Source organism: Myodes glareolus, chromosome 15, assembly GCF_982192425.1.
Source record: "Myodes glareolus chromosome 15, mMyoGla1.1, whole genome shotgun sequence".
Classification (NCBI taxonomy): domain Eukaryota; kingdom Metazoa; phylum Chordata; class Mammalia; order Rodentia; family Cricetidae; genus Myodes; species Myodes glareolus.
In genome coordinates this window covers 41,581,793-41,597,624 of record NC_142040.1, presented here as the reverse complement: position 1 = coordinate 41,597,624, position 15,832 = coordinate 41,581,793, and the positions used below count along the sequence as shown (strand labels likewise).

The following is a 15,832-nucleotide window of genomic DNA, read 5'->3' as shown; positions in this document are numbered from 1 at the left end:
GCACCAGATGTCCCGCGCTACCGTCTCGCCAGCAAGAACCACGCGGTACACATAGGATCCTTCTGCAGAAAAGCTTTAATGCCCCTTGGGAGAGCGGGCATCAGCCAACATGGCGGAGACCCAGATAAGATGGAACCCATCCCTTATATAGGAAACAGACCCTGCTTTGGACGTGTCACTCTTGGATAGGTCCATTGTTCCCAGTCCCAGGTGATGCCTCGGGAGTAGGCGGGGACTCAGTGGGAAATTACCGAGCACATGTGCGTTCACCTGGTGGTGAAGCCGGATGTCAGCGCCATCTTGATAATGGAGAATGTGGCTGCGGCCTTCTACACTGAAGGAATGACAGTTGCTAAGACACATTGGATAATGGGACCTGCTGGATTAAACCAATCTATAGATTTTAAAAAATGTCTTGACTTCAAAATGGAAGTCAAAAGATGTGTTTCTTTGGGAGAGAGGTTTTGCTTTTATTTCCACGAGGAAAAAAGAGGCTGTGGAGTCATTCCAAGTTGATATGGATCAGGTTTGACTCAGGGAGACCCTCTAAAATCCTGACTACAGACATAAAGAAATAAACCTAGAAAAATTTTTAAAAGGTACTGTATATTTTACTTGTACAGATATGTATAATATGTACAGATATATACAAGAGTACAGGTATAGATATTATCTTCCAAAGTTTATGTTTTTTCAAAGCAAGGGGACAAAACACCAATAAAAATGGATGGCTCAGACGATCCAACATCTCAAAACAACTCTGTTGCAGTTTCCTCGGAGTTTTGCATCCAGAACAGCTTCAAGGCTGCTGTCAGAGATGGTCCAGCCTCACAGACTACTCCAGCTAGGACTTAACAATTATGTTGATTGTCTCAAGGCTCACCCAAAGATGTCAGTGCTCCCAGGTAACAGAAAGTACTCTAGAAAAGAAAACACCCACAATCCCAAAAGATAGGTTATAAGCATTTGTTAACATCTAAGGGGAGTTGATTGCAAGTTGTTACTGGTCATAGGAAAAAAGTGAAACAAAGGAGTTAAATTCAAAGAGCTCTTTATAAAAATAAAGGGGGGATAGGATATAGGAATGATATGGGAAAAGGTAGATTTAATAATCTATCTTAATTCACAAACCAATTATTAATCTCAAAATATTTACATTGGTATGGATTGTGGTTTACTGATACAAATTTAAAAAATATTTTTGCTATACAAAATGTATGTTTCTATGTTTGTTTGGGGTTTTGTGCTTATGCAACGCATTTTTAAAAAATGAAATGTATAATTAAAAATACAGTTTAGTAGTTGGCCATCCATAATAATCAAACTTGTAGTCATATTAGGTATGCTTTCAAGGTTAGGCAGATAGATAAATGGTCTTCAAAAATTTCAAAGACCCATAGAATATGGCATTTAATATGTTTAATAACCTAAAGTTTATTTCATGACTCCTGACAGCACCAAAAAAGTATCATGAACATCAAAGAAACTTCGTATGGAGTTTGTTTGTGTGTGTGTGTGTCAAAAGCTAATCATTTGGGCAAAAAATTGTGCTTGCCTCAGTTGCTGACAGTATGTTGTCCAAACTGGACCAAAAGAGTGGAAAAGAAAGTGCCTGCCAAATTTTGCCAAGACAAGGGAGAACAATCCTTCAAAATTGCCAGTTTAACAAAAAGCACTGTCAGATATACTAGGCCTAGAGACCAATGATAGATGCCACAAAGTTATTGGGTGACTATCCAGGCAGTCAGATATCCCTGCTATTAGATAACATTATACCCTTCTAGAGTCTTTGGTGGAATTAAAGATTAAATAATTAGACTTAAAGTTTTCCTTAGTTGTGATAAAAGGTAAATTAGGTATAAAACTTTAGACTCACAAGGATAAGATAAATAATAAAATATTTTCTCTAAATTTTGCAAATACAAATGGACTGGATATTGTAACTGTAATTCTTATTTGATAATTGTTTTTGCTGTACATAATTTTACTGTATTAAAGTTAAAAACCTTCCTTTTTAATTAGACAAAAAAAGGAAAATGCTGTGGAATAATCCTTTTTCTCACTGTGAATATGTACTAATCTCATTTCTTACTGGCTAGTGAAGAAACTGACTGACCTATAGCTAGCAGGATAAGGTTTGGTGGGAGAACCAGACTAATAAAATGAGGGAAAGAAGAAGAGCAGAATCTGAGGAGTCACAAGATAGACACAGAGAAAGTAGGACATGTAGAAAATGAGGTAACAAACCATGAGCCGCCACATGATAGAACTTAGAGAAGAAGTATGGATCTATTTAGGTTGTAAGAGCTAGTAACAAGCCTAAGCTATCAACCAAGCTTTTATAATTAATAAATCTTCATGTGGTTATTTGAGAGCTGGCTGATGGAACAGAGATGCCTACCACAACACAGAGAAACTCCACATATACCAGTCGAAGGTGAGAAAGGAAAGCCAGATCTCAAATTTACATTTTTACAAAATAAGAAACATGTGCAAAAATATGTAAGATGCTCAAATAGGGAAAGGGGGAACAATAAAGGGAGGAGGGGAGGAAGTTGGTCAAATAGATGTTAGCCAGTGCAAAGCAAATCTCCTTTAAGGACCATTAAGATGCTAGAACTCCTACCACCGACTTTTCAAAAACATTGTTAGGAGGGAGATTTGAAGAAAAGAAATCCCTGAAAGAGGTGGGGCAGAAATAGAAGACTTATTTTCTTAGAATATAAAGAATAGAAGATTTTTTGGGAGGGTTCAGACTATGCCTGGTCTTGGTGAATAGCCCATGTAAAGTCCTATCTTCTAAAAAGTCTTCATAGGCTCACCTCTCAGTAGCAGTGGCTGATCCTGGAATATAGGACAAGAACACACACAGAATGTCTCTCCCTAAACATAAAAAAAAACCTTCCAGAGATTGAAATAGGGTTTGATGTTGGATATGATCTGAAGTCTGGGATTCTTTCAGGACTCAAAGCATCTTTACCCAACCTTGTGAACTACATGTCTGCATCCTCTCAGGGTGCATTAAACTGAAGTCTTGTCGTCCCCCACCCCAGCAAGGTGAAGGCATTTGGAGGGAGGTGTATGGAATATAAAGTGATCATTTAAGAATAGAGCCCTGTTGAAGGGCTGGTACCTCTGTGTTCTTACTATAATGTGAAGATAGGACAAGAAGGTGTTGGTCTACAACACGAAGAACACCCCTAACAGAACCCAAACCTTTGCCACCAGATTTCAGCCTTCTGGCTTCCAGAACTGTGAGCAATGCATTTTCTTTATTTGTAAGTTGACCATGCAATAATGCAGCCAACTTTCTACACAGGGGGATACAAAGCATCTGCAAACACTATGCTATTTTGTATAAGGGAATTGAGCACCAGCAGCCTGAAGCTTTGGGCAGCCCTGGAAGAACATGGGACAAACTCCTCATGCCTGTGGATATTAGGGGCAACTGCACATTATATGGCAGCCTGATCCGAGATGTGCTATAAAGCAGAACGAGATACCCTTTAAAAAGCTGTGAAGAACTAAAGAAGATCAACGTGCCTGAGGCAGGTTTGCCCATCCTATGCCCACCCTTCCTTGTGCTCTTAGGCTACAGGTGGTTGTCCTTCCTTGTACTTTATACGCCAGCAGACTTTTCTGTGAAGCAGAAGACCATAAGGATTCAACCTTCCCAAGCCACGTGATCCCTGTCTCAACCACAGTTCTGCTAATGCACTACGAGGCGAGCCAGTGGGAATTCGAGCAGCAAAGAACTACAGCGTTTATAGCACATTTACAAAGAGGAGGTGAGTCTATTAGTCCCATAGGCTATCTTTGATAACCTTTGCAGTATGGCTCATAAAATAAGAGAGAAAACACAAGGAGCTACTGGGCAGAACTGAGACACAAAATTTTAGTGAATAGGCTAGGATAAATTTTTCAAGAAGTTTGCATAAAATGGGAAACACAAGATATAAGCCAGCCTAATGGGAGACATATCATAGTGAAAAATAAGTAAGGAAAACTCATTTTCAAGTTTTGAGCATGCCAACAGGAAGGAGATAGGAAAGCATGATTTCCTTATTCAAAGGAAAGTCCTCAGTGTGTTTACACTGGGAGGTTACCATGGCGATCATTATTCCTGATCCCACTTTTCAATTTTAGTTACCTGTAGTTAAGTGCAGTTCAAAAATATTACATAGAAGCTTCCAGAAAAAAAATTCACAATTTTTGGCTTGTATATAACTTTGAATAGCTTGGTGAAATATCGGTCATTTTTGTTTTTCCAGAGATGTAAATCATAAACTTTCCCTTCAGCCAGTATACCCACTTACCTATTAGTCACTTAGTAGCCTTCATGGTAGCCATGTGACCATCAGGATATCAAAGTACTGTGTTCACGTATCCCACATCACAGTGCCTGCTGCATTCATCACCTCATCACTTGAAAGGTAGGTAGAGAGGTGTTCTGACAGAGAGACTATATTTATGAAAGTTATTGCAACCTATGTTTATAATCATGTTATTGCTAGTTTTTATATATAGGAGAAATTATATATATATATGTATATATATATGATATTATGTATTTTGAGACATTCATTGGAGGTCTTAAAATGCATCCACTCTGGATAGTGGGGAATATGTAACAAGAACTCAAACTTAAGTTAAGAATACGTCAGGAACAAGACAAAACCCGGGTGACTAAAGTTCTTTTCACTGAGCCTGACGACGTACACTGATTCGCAGACCCCATAGAAGCATAAAACTGACTAATGAAGGCTGTCCTCTGGTCTTCACTTACTGCTTACAGCTCACATAAACACACACACACACACACACACACACACACACGCACACACACACAAATAAATAAATGTAAAGATTTACAAGTAAGAATAATACAGAACCACAAAGTAGAAATGAAATTCTTAAGGAAATACTGACACCATTTGGGAAACAAACAGTAAATAAAAAATCACAGTAAGCAACAGAGTCAATTGTAGCATGATTAATAAAAACCCAGAGATAGAAATTGGGGTTCAACCTGAAGGTCAGAAAAGCAAAACAGTCAGCTAATGTCTCTTACCTCTACCTCAGTCCGAAATGGTGATCCTGTCTCCAGAAATCTAGAATGAGACTGTGTGTGGCAGCTGTCTGCTTCTGTCTTATATTCCCCTCTAATGTGTGGAGGCCCAAAAATGTGGGCCTATTCCACCTTGTCTAAAGGTCAGAGAGTTTGAGCTTATTCAAAGTTGTTGAGGACAACTTCAGGCAAACACACCCTGACCTAGGGTGTGGTTACTGTGTGTTTTGGACATTAAGATGGCCCATGGAGGTAGATCCACTCCACCCTGACCAAAGGTCAGAGAATTCAATCATACTTTTTCTTCTTTTGATATAGGAGATTTGGCCTAAGGAGTGCCTGCTTTCAGGATACTTGGTCTAGAATGGGTTTACTGACTAAACAAATGAGTTCTTTTCTCAAGAAATAAAGCTTGATGTCTCAAAGCACTGGGGCAAGTAACTGTTCTGGTTGTCCTTTATATAATGTAAAAGCAATCTTTCTCCATCGCCCCTTTTTGTATTGGGGTATAAAAATGAATGGAAAATTAAACACAGGTGAACTCAGTACTCAGAACTCAGTATGCAGGAGGCACTAAATTGCCTTCCCATTACTATTCTGTGTTTCTGTGATTCTTTCTTACCTCTGTTCCTCCTACCCTACATTTCTAATCCTCAAGCCTCTATCATAGAACCTTCATCCAGATACTGATGGAAACAGAGGCAGAGACCCACAGAGAAGCACTGGGTTGAGTTCCCAAAGTCCAGTTGAAGACTGGGATGAATATGAGCAAAGAGGTCAAGACCATGATGGGGACACCCACTGAAACAGCTTACCTGAGCTAATGGGAGGTCACCAACTCCAGCTGGACAGGGAAGGGACCAGCATATGACCAAAGTAGACCCTCTGAATGTGGGTGAGAGTTGCATGACTGGGGCAGACTGCGGGACCACTGGCAGTGGCATCAGGATTTATCCCTACTGCTGTGCTGGCTTTTTGGGAAACCATTCTCTTTGGAGGCATACCTTGCTCAGCCTAGATATAGTAGGGAGGTCCCTGGACTTTCCCCAAAGCAATGTGCCTTATTCTCTCTGAGGAGGGGATGGAGTGGGGGTGGGGAAGGAATGGGAGGAGGGGAAGGAGTGGGAACTGGTATTGGTATGTAAAATGAAAAGAAGATAGCTTGTTTTCTTTTTAAAAAAATAAAAATTTAAAGTAAAAAAGAACTAACTTACTTGAGTTATGAATGAACCCAGTTATCGAAAGCAATATATTAAAAACTGAAAAGAAATTACTGTTTGCAGTACTGGCTTTCTAAGGCATGCTGTTTCTACTCGCACCACATGATGGCGCCACTCCAATTAACAATTACAAATTCCAGCCTCCAAAATCTGACTTTAGTTCTGCATCTTTTGAATGCTACTAGATCTTCATCTTCATACATGAATCGCCAGCATAAACTGCCAGCATCCGTTTGTAGGCCTGACCAACTCCATAACTCTATTTAGTAGTTAACCCTTAACTATCAAGATTACTTTAAGGTAGTTAACCCTTAACTATCAAGACTAAAGTCCTCCCCACTCCATGACAGCCGGGAGCTGAGTTTTCCCGAAAGGTCTTGCTAAGTTCATTCAGAACTGCCCCCAGCACAAAGGAAAGGGGTGCATGGCACAGCATTCTTTTATACAGATGTAAATTCCAGGTTAGTTAAGGATTTTCCACAGAGCCAATCCAAATTTGAGAAATGAATGCCCCAAACAGTAAGCCAAGACCAGAATTTTTCGAAATAGTATGGAATATTAGATATCGCTTCTTGATTCACAAGGTAATATACTATCAGAGAAAATGAGTGGACACAGCTTAATCATACCCAGGAAATTTTTATTTCGTGTGTCATCTGCCATCCTTGCTTATTAACGTCTTAGACAGCAGGACTTTCTGACATGACCCCACTTTTTATATTGTTCCTCCCCTTTCGGAGAACGAGCCATTTTTAAGTCAGGCTCGATGCTCTGTGCAGCCAATATTTAGTAATATTTAATTTTCACAAAAGCCTGGCGAGGTAATCACTTTTACTTTATAAGTGAAAGGAGACACAAACACTCAGGGCCTTGTATCTAGCAAAACACAGAGCAAAGGTCCATTTGTGCAAGTGCCACACTTAGCCTTACCCGCCGGGTGCTTCGCGATACCCTAGGATGTGGGTACTTCTGCCTTCTGTATCGCCCTTTGCTCAGTCCGCATTGAATGCCACCTTTCATCACACCTGAAAACTTGCTGCTATAAATAGACAGTATAGTCCCCAATTAAACACAGGCACTTACAAAATAATGATGAAAGGGTCTTCCATCACTACCATAGTCCATCGGCTGTCAGTGTACACTGGATTACCCCTTTCAAGATTCCAAGGGTTTTCTTAAAAGGATAATTTTGGAGAATGGTGCAGAAACATCTTAGCCATGTTGGGACTAAAAAACAGCAATGGAAATAATTCGCTCACTGAGAGGCTACATGCTGGGTTGGATAGGGGAGCTCTGGAAACAACTGATACAGGAAAGATTATCAGATCCAAATAACTAATGAAACTTGGGTATGTTCTCCCAAATGCCAATTGGGCATCTGACCACCCTCCAATCAAGTCTCTTGAGTGCCTGACCATTCTACAGTCCGAGAATTACTTTCAGTTCTGAGCAAGTAGGACTATTTTTTATATGCCCAGAAGCTGAAGGAAGACGTGGTTGCTGATATTCCCGGAAAATTGCCCATTTGTTGAGAACTCCTTCAAACCTGGGTGGGAATCATTCCCTGGGGAAGGGTATCAAGATAATCTTTGACAGGCCAGATGTTGCAGGAGAACAATAGATGAAGATCCCATAGGGTTTATACCACAGGATTCACAGGGCATTTCCCTTCCATTGCAATGAACTTAATCTGGTCAATATTTTGTGATGAAATATAAATATACTTAAATAAGGTCTAGTTCAAATTAGGACAGTCGAATTATACCAGCTAAAACCAAAAATTCCCTTAGAGTGTAAATCTGTATATGCATTCATTCTGCCAGGCTAATTCTCTTTTCTATATTGTGTATAAGAAAAAAAACTATACAATTCATTCGAAGCCATCAAGTGTCTGGGAAAAGAGACAGCTGTAATACTGCTTTAGACATTTTCTTCTCCAACAGTTCCACAAGAGGGAGCTAGTGATATCTTATCCTCAGACTACTAATCTGAAATAACGTGCTGTTACTGTGTTTGTGTAGTAATGCAAAGTGTTCAGTGCACACACACGTTACTTCAGAAAATTAGTTTTGCTAGTACTATCTCCTTCAAAGCAGCATTTTGGATCGCTAAAATTGAAATTTAAATATGCCATTATCTCATTTTAAAAGAAGTGTTAAGCAGACCACAATGGCGCATAACTGTAACAACAACAGCAAAGTGGCTGGGGCAGGGGAACTAGAAATTTGAACTCAGTTTTGGCTACATAGTGAGTTCCAGGTCAGTTGGCTTCTGCTATGAGACCTAGAAAATGAAAAATAAATGTTAAAGATACATTTGAGAAAAAGAATTAACATTCTTACCAATATTATAACTTGCCAAAATAAAAAAAATGGCCAAATACTGTTTCACCTTAAACATCAAAACAAATGTGTGCTGAGTGGCTCCTTTTGTGTGTTGAAATGGAGTTAAATTCATAGGCATCCCATATTTGTGGAACCACCAAAGTATCATGTATTGCTCTTGGAAATTATGAAATCCTACTGCCTTGGTCCTGATTTGAGTGTCTTAGTGACCAACATGAACACATAAAGACATGGAGTCATATATGAAAATACATGTTTATATATGAACACACACAAACATTACTTAAGACAGCACATATGTCTAGGTCTTCTCCACCTTTCAGCCCTTCCATCATACTCCATGTGCTGTCTCCAAAGAGGAACAGAAGAAATGGCAAGAAAACAAGCTTATTGTCTAGGATAACACTATCAAACTGACCATTTCTAAGAAGTAGAGGAGCTTCCTTCATATTTAGAGTGTTTATATCCATAGTATTCCTCTCTGAGGGAAGGCGGAAGTACCTAGCAATAGAAATGGTAATACTTAGTGCTTGGTTATGCTAGGTATTGCCTAAGAGTACTGGGAAAACCTAGTCTCTAAGAAACTAAGTACTTGCCAGGGGTTCCTTGCTCTAAGCAAGAATTTGGATCAAGGTCAACCTTATTCCGAGGTATAAATTGCTCATATTCCTATAATGTTCACTCTTACTACTTCTATTCCTTGTTCCTATATGCTCAACATCCACTGCCAGCAACATTTGATGATATGGACGAGTTCACAACTTAGATTTGTATGTATCTAGTAAAATATGTTTGGGTATGGTTGGATGCACAAATGTATGACCTTCTTTGATGGCTATCGTGGGAAGTGGGGGAGGAATGAAAAAAAAACTATTTCCAAACTTTAAATCACTTATAGAGTAGCAAAATTTATTATGGAGTACAGCATTGTGGTCAGGGACATGTCCAAAAGCCAGGTTACATTCCAGGATATTTATATTAATCGTGGGATAGCTTTGTCTTGGATAGTATGAGTTTTTTTGGGCTTCCACAAAAACCCTGTGACTCTGATCAACTCTCTTTTCAGGAAGAGTGGAAGTATGGGGTCTTGGGAGCAAGGAAACAGTGGGACATGAAGTAAGGTTTACTGCTTAACTTGTAAGGTAGGAAAGGCAACATGGTTCTTCACTGGAAGAACGATTTTGGTTGGATTCTCTGTCCCTCCTAATGAGAAGTCTCCCAGCTGATTCCCCAAACTCAAGCAGAGCACTTGAGGATATTTGGCGGTGCCTTCTCGGACTTGGCACTTAGAAGAGAGCAGTCAAGGATCAGATCAGTCTCTGGATAGACAGAAAGGCTGAAGAACTGAAGCTGCCCCATGTTCTAGTCTGTATGAAGTAAGAGTACTGAGGAGAGGAAAGGGTGGGGCTCAGGGATCTCCCTATCCTTGAGAAAACTGTAAGGTTTCACATCAGAAATGATTCATTTCTTCTATACAGAGAGAGGAAGGCACTCCTCCACCAAGACAAATACCAGGAAGATTCAAAGGAACTACTCAGAGCCTGGACTGGGGCCTGCAGATTCTTACTCTCAAAGAAGATGGGATCCCTGGCTAGTGTAAGCCCCATTACCTGATTTCCACATGTTCTGTCTGGGTTGGGAAGAAACCAGCCAAAGAGAGTCAACAAGGCTAGACCTGCGCTACAGGCTTGTAATCCAAGTTTCTCAGGAGGCCGAAGCAGAAAGTCACAAGTTCAAGGTCTACCCAGAGTGCAGAGTGCATGTGATTCTAACCTAGGCAGCTTAGGGACAACTCTCTCTCTCTCTCTCTCTCTCTCTCTATATATATATATATATATATATATATATGTGTGTGTGTGTGTGTGTGTGTGTGTGTGTGCATGTATATATATGTGTGTATAAATATATATATGGGAAAGAATATATTTCAGTGATAGAACACTTACCTACATGTATGTGAAATCAATACCATAAAAGAGAGATGATGGGGATGGGAGAGGAGATGGCGGAAAATGGGACAGAGAGAGATCAACAAGCGAGCTGGCTCAAAGCCAAGTAGGTATGGCAAAAAGTAGGCAGCATCCAACTCTTTTGTCGTGCCCATGGCCATGATCGCTCCAAATAGAAAATTCTGGTGATGCAAAGCTGTAGGTTTGTGTCACTAGGATGTGATCATGAAAGCAGCAGAAGCAGTATAGTTAACAGCTGGGTCTCCTGGACAGACAGCCACAGAAGAGAGGGTCCTACAGAACCCACTGGGAGACTTATATGTAGACCACACAAGAGAGATCCCAAGGGAGGGGAAGGATTAAAATCAAAATTGAGATTAATGCTTTAAAGTAAGTGTAATGGCTTTTAGTGGCTCAAAGTGACTGGAAATTTATGGGATCTATCCCAGATGGTATTAAGTGACAAGAAATGAAGAATGGATTAGGCATGGTTGAAGGCAGTGACTGGAAGAAATAAATCCTTTATGTATTTACACCATGCTGAGTGGAGTGTTCATCAGCTCTAATGGGATACTGGAAAATTCCCCTTCAGGCAGGCAGCTGAAAATGGCCCAAAAAGCAACAGGAACTTTGGCATCAGGTTATAAGCAGTGTGTTGAGTGTGGCATCAATACCTTTCCATTCACAGCCTCTCTGTCTTGTCTGTCTTCCTAGACAACCTGCTTAAGAAAGTCTTGATAGAAAAGAGCGAGGGTAGGCCACGGAGAGATTACTATATGTCTAGTGGTTGCTCAGATTGCATTAAAGTGAATAGCTCAAGAAACAATTCAGAACTTCATTTTGAGAAGACATGAGAAATTGATCACTTTTCTATATGTAATTTATGTCTCTGGATGTTAGGAAAAATTATTATTATTATTATTATTATTATTATTATTATTATTATTATTTTACTTTAAGGCCTAATTCCAAAAATACACTATCCCCAGTAGTTTGTTAGGATCGCTGAACCATGAGATAATTCTGGAAAGGATGATGTGATAAGGACCAATAAAAGTAGAAGCCCTAGGTGTTTCATTGAAATGTGGAGGGAGTTAGTTCTCAGCTTGTTGGGATGGTGACAGAACACAGGAGACGTGGGTGGGCTGCGGAGAAGTGCAGAGTGCCTGACAGGGGATCCAGCTGTTAACCCACCCCTGCTGACTATTGCAATGTGAACATCACACCTGGTTTAGCCAAGTCTTCCAGTTTCTCAAGATAAATGAAAATTTCACTTTTTCATATAAATCTCATTATTTTTAAGCACTGGCAACTGCTCAAAAAAATGTTAAGCCTGATCGGGGCCAAACAAAGCACATCTGTGGGCTGATACGGCTGGTGGGTTGCCAGCAACCTCTGGCATAGGTAATGGGAGAAGGTGGTCAGAACTGAAATATGGGATGAGGGCTCCAAGACTGTTGATCCTTATTGCTGCTAAATGGGCTCTGGATGTCTCTCAGGCTGGAAATAAGCACTCTGTAGGAGGTCTGAACACTAGACAACGCAAGTCAGATTCTACTAATGCTGAAGAATGAGGTATCGGTGCCCCTAGGATGATGTCACTCACCACATGTAAGCTGCAGAAAGGCTTCTTTCAGACATCCCTGGGACAGGCAGGGAGAGCAAGGGTCAGCTGAAGCAGCCATGTGCTTTGGTGGCATTGAGCTGGATGTGCCACAGTTGAGACCAAAAGGATGCAAAGTGAAAAGCTAAATCCAGGCGCAAGACAGAATTTCATGAAAGCTTGGCGTATCAGGGATTCCTTGGAAGAGGAAAACATTACAAATACAACTTTTCAAAGCACACAGAAAAAAGCATTTTGAGCCAAAAGGCCAAATCGCTTCCTCTCCTTGGATAGTGTTTAGGGTGGAGGTGGACTGGACAAGGGCTGGCCCACGCACAGAAATGAGATCAGAGCAGGCTACGTGTGGTTCTAAAAAATGCTACACTGAGAAACTGGCCATGAGGTGAGCACCATGCTTTGACACTGAACCCCGACTGGGTTAGATATGTGTATTTCTTTTTATTCTCACATTTATTATTGGAGAATTTTCTATATGAGTACCATATTTACATCCTTCCTTCCCCTCCTCCCCCCTCCAACTCCTTCTGCATCCTCCCTGACCCCTATCAAATTTCTGGGCTCTTTATCATTAACTATTATTGTTACATATATTAACATCAACTAATATTATTAATATCAATTAATATATTAACATCTAGTCTTTGCATTACTCAGTAGCTTCCTAATTTTTTTCCCTCTTTATGAACTTGACCCCTACAGTTAGTTCTGAACAGGAAACCACAGTAATACTTTAGAGATTTAAACCTGATCATATTATTGTCTCTGCTCCCAGGCATCTCTTTTCTTCTGAAACCAATCCCAACGCCATTAAAAGGTCAAGGACCCTGATTTGTCCTCAGTGTCCTTACTTTGTGTCCTTTGTTCTGACCCTGACCTCCTTATCCATCCATACTGGCCCTAGCCATGTCCTGAACATATCCAGCGTCTCCTCCCTTCTGCTTTCTTCATCTCCAACATCTGCCCACTGGAGCTCTTCAATTTCTTTGGGTCTTGCTCGGATCAGCCGCTGACCTCTCAGGGCCCATAAGCAGTTCTGCACATGCATTGTTCTCACACCATTTATCACTACCTGGCCCATTTTCTTTGCATTTATCTACTATTAAAACCTTAAGAACACTTACTCCATTAGGGTTTGTAATCTACTGATCTACCCCGTAATCCCAGAGAAATGCCTGGCACATAGTAGGTGCTTGATAAATGTGCTGAGTGAAGCCGTGAATGGAAGAACAAATTAAGGAAACTTTTAATGACATCTGAGTAAATTAACAGAGGCTGGGAAGTACTCTGACAGCTTTGCAGAAAGATTTAGAACCTTGGTGTAGCTCCAACACTTAAAAACATATCATTGTCGTTGTCTATTCCTCTCCTGTGATGAGTAATGTTAGTGACACAGAGTTGAAAGGGTGGGTGGCTGCTTTCTGGAAAGAAGGAAGGCTGACTCCTTGAAACTGTTGAAAGATCAGAAAGGAGTAGATAGGATTCCAGGCTTGCATGAGAAACTTGGCCACAGAAAAGCCCATATGTGGGTTTGCAACAGAGGGGACACAATGTCTACAAGTTTATTGAGACTTTGCCAGAATCTGCAATCAGGACCTATGACTTTTCTGTATTTCTTAACTTCCAAAAGAAAAAAAAGAAAACATGATTTAGATATATTTCTTCAGAATGCTGGCTGTCATCGAGATCTAGTAGTGACAGCAGTCTTTGGGGATTCTTAGTGGGCTTGCCTAATTTGCTGAGAATTCTTTTCTTCTGTAATACATATTTATAAAACATAATAGGGAGAGAGAAAGAAACATTTGAAGTATTTTCTCTCCAATCTATTTTTTCTCTCTTTCTCTTTAAGATAAATGACATGTTGTAGTACACATCTATAGTATATATATTTATATATATATACTATAAATAAATATATATATATTTAATCTCCTCTTGGAATTATTTACCCTCAGCTACCCTTCACTGCTAGAAGAGGGTGGAAGAGGCTAGAAATAGTATGAGTAACTCAATTTATTACCTAATATTAGTCATTTAACATCATGTTAATCAAACAGCCTCAGCCAGAAAAGACCAGGAGACAAAAGTGACTCCCATGTTACCACAATGAATGTCTATATTTGTGATGGGCAAGACCTTACCATTTTTAAAGCTTAAATTATGTTTTGTATTTTAACTTTATTTAGTTTCAAAGGTTTTTCAAGTGCCAGTGCAAAAAAAAATCCTCTGCTTTGTTTTTTAGAATAATTTATTTTAATTCAAGTTTAATAAACTCAAGATGGGGAAATGACTCAAAAACAATGAAATGTGTTTTCTTAAGTAATCATATTAGGTTATAATACGAAGAAAACATGTGAATGAAACCACAAAGAATACAATTTTAATTAGAATATTTTATGGCCAGTTTTCCTTGTACGATATATAGAATTATGTACTCAATTTCCACTAAACATAATAAGAAGAATGCACAAAAGCCCACCACACACAGCACTGAAAATGTGACTTGGGACCAAAGGGCTATTTCACTCTTTGTCATTGACCCTGATGTCATTTAAGTTGTCCTGCACCTCTGTGGAACGTACCCTGACCTCTTGATAGTGACTGAATACTTTGTTCTTTGACCCTGTTTATGGAATCCTGTGGGTTTTTGCCATTTCCCAGTTCTGTTGCTTCTAACCTGACTTTGTGTTTTAGACACTTGCTGTCTTTCTCCTTTATCCACTCACTGACTTATCCAGGGGAAAACATGCTTAGCTGTTGCATTTCAATACCTTCTCAAGAGGAAATTCTGATATACCAAATTTTAGTCAAAGATTAAATTTTTTTAAATGAGACTACAGATGTATTGTTCTTTGCGTTGTTGTTATCTTTATCACATAAAGACAAATTCTTTTAAAAATTCACCCCTGGGCATTCTTTTAAACTATAGCATCTGGAAAGTTTCAGGAGGAGGGGAGCTAAATGTAAGCTGGACATTGAGAACCAGATAGCAAACTATAGACCTGGATGGGAAGTGGTGTTGTTAGAATACAAAAGAATCCCTTGGGAAAGCAGTAGCCTGAGCTACATTTAAAATGGGAGCAGGTAGAAATGAAAACCAGGGAATAGTCTAACCATGAATGAAGTTAATGGTAGATGTGCGTGGAAAGGAAGCCTTGAAAAACATAGAGTAGGTATCTGAGTAGCAGGATGAATTAATTAGGAGTAATGTCATCTTCAATAAGCAGAAAACCTGATTAAAGCCCCAAAATGTTTGTTGTTTTCTTAATTAAAAAAAAATCCAGAATTAGGCAATCTGGGGTTGTGTTAGCAAGTCAACAGAATTCTCAAGGACTGAAAGCTTTCTACGTCTCCGTGCCATTCTCAAGGACTCTCTGTTCTATCTGTCTCCTTATGGTTGTAGGCTAGAAGCTTCAAGCATCATTTTAAGATGGGAAAAGGAAAGGCAATGGCACATATTCCTTGAAGAGAGAAGCAAAGGCTTTCCTACCATTTCCTAGTAGTCTTATATCAGATTGTCCAAAGCTGAGTCAATGGACTTTTGCAGCTGAAACAGAGCAAAGAAAATTGTGCTCTTTCCAGCCTTTTTGGGTGAGGATGGTAAAGGGAAAATTGGAAATGCTGTTGCC

At 39.7% G+C, this 15,832-nt stretch overlaps 1 long non-coding RNA gene across 1 annotated transcript; it reads right to left on the bottom strand.

Moving 5' to 3' along the window:
* Positions 1-340: 340 nt before the first annotated feature.
* LOC148119681 (uncharacterized) lies at positions 341-5,282 on the bottom strand. The gene is made up of 3 exons (XR_015735003.1): positions 5,072-5,282; positions 4,317-4,462; positions 341-920 (listed from the first exon to the last, which is right to left on the bottom strand). It is a non-coding gene; the product is annotated as an uncharacterized LOC148119681 (long non-coding RNA).
* Positions 5,283-15,832: the final 10,550 nt, after the last annotated feature.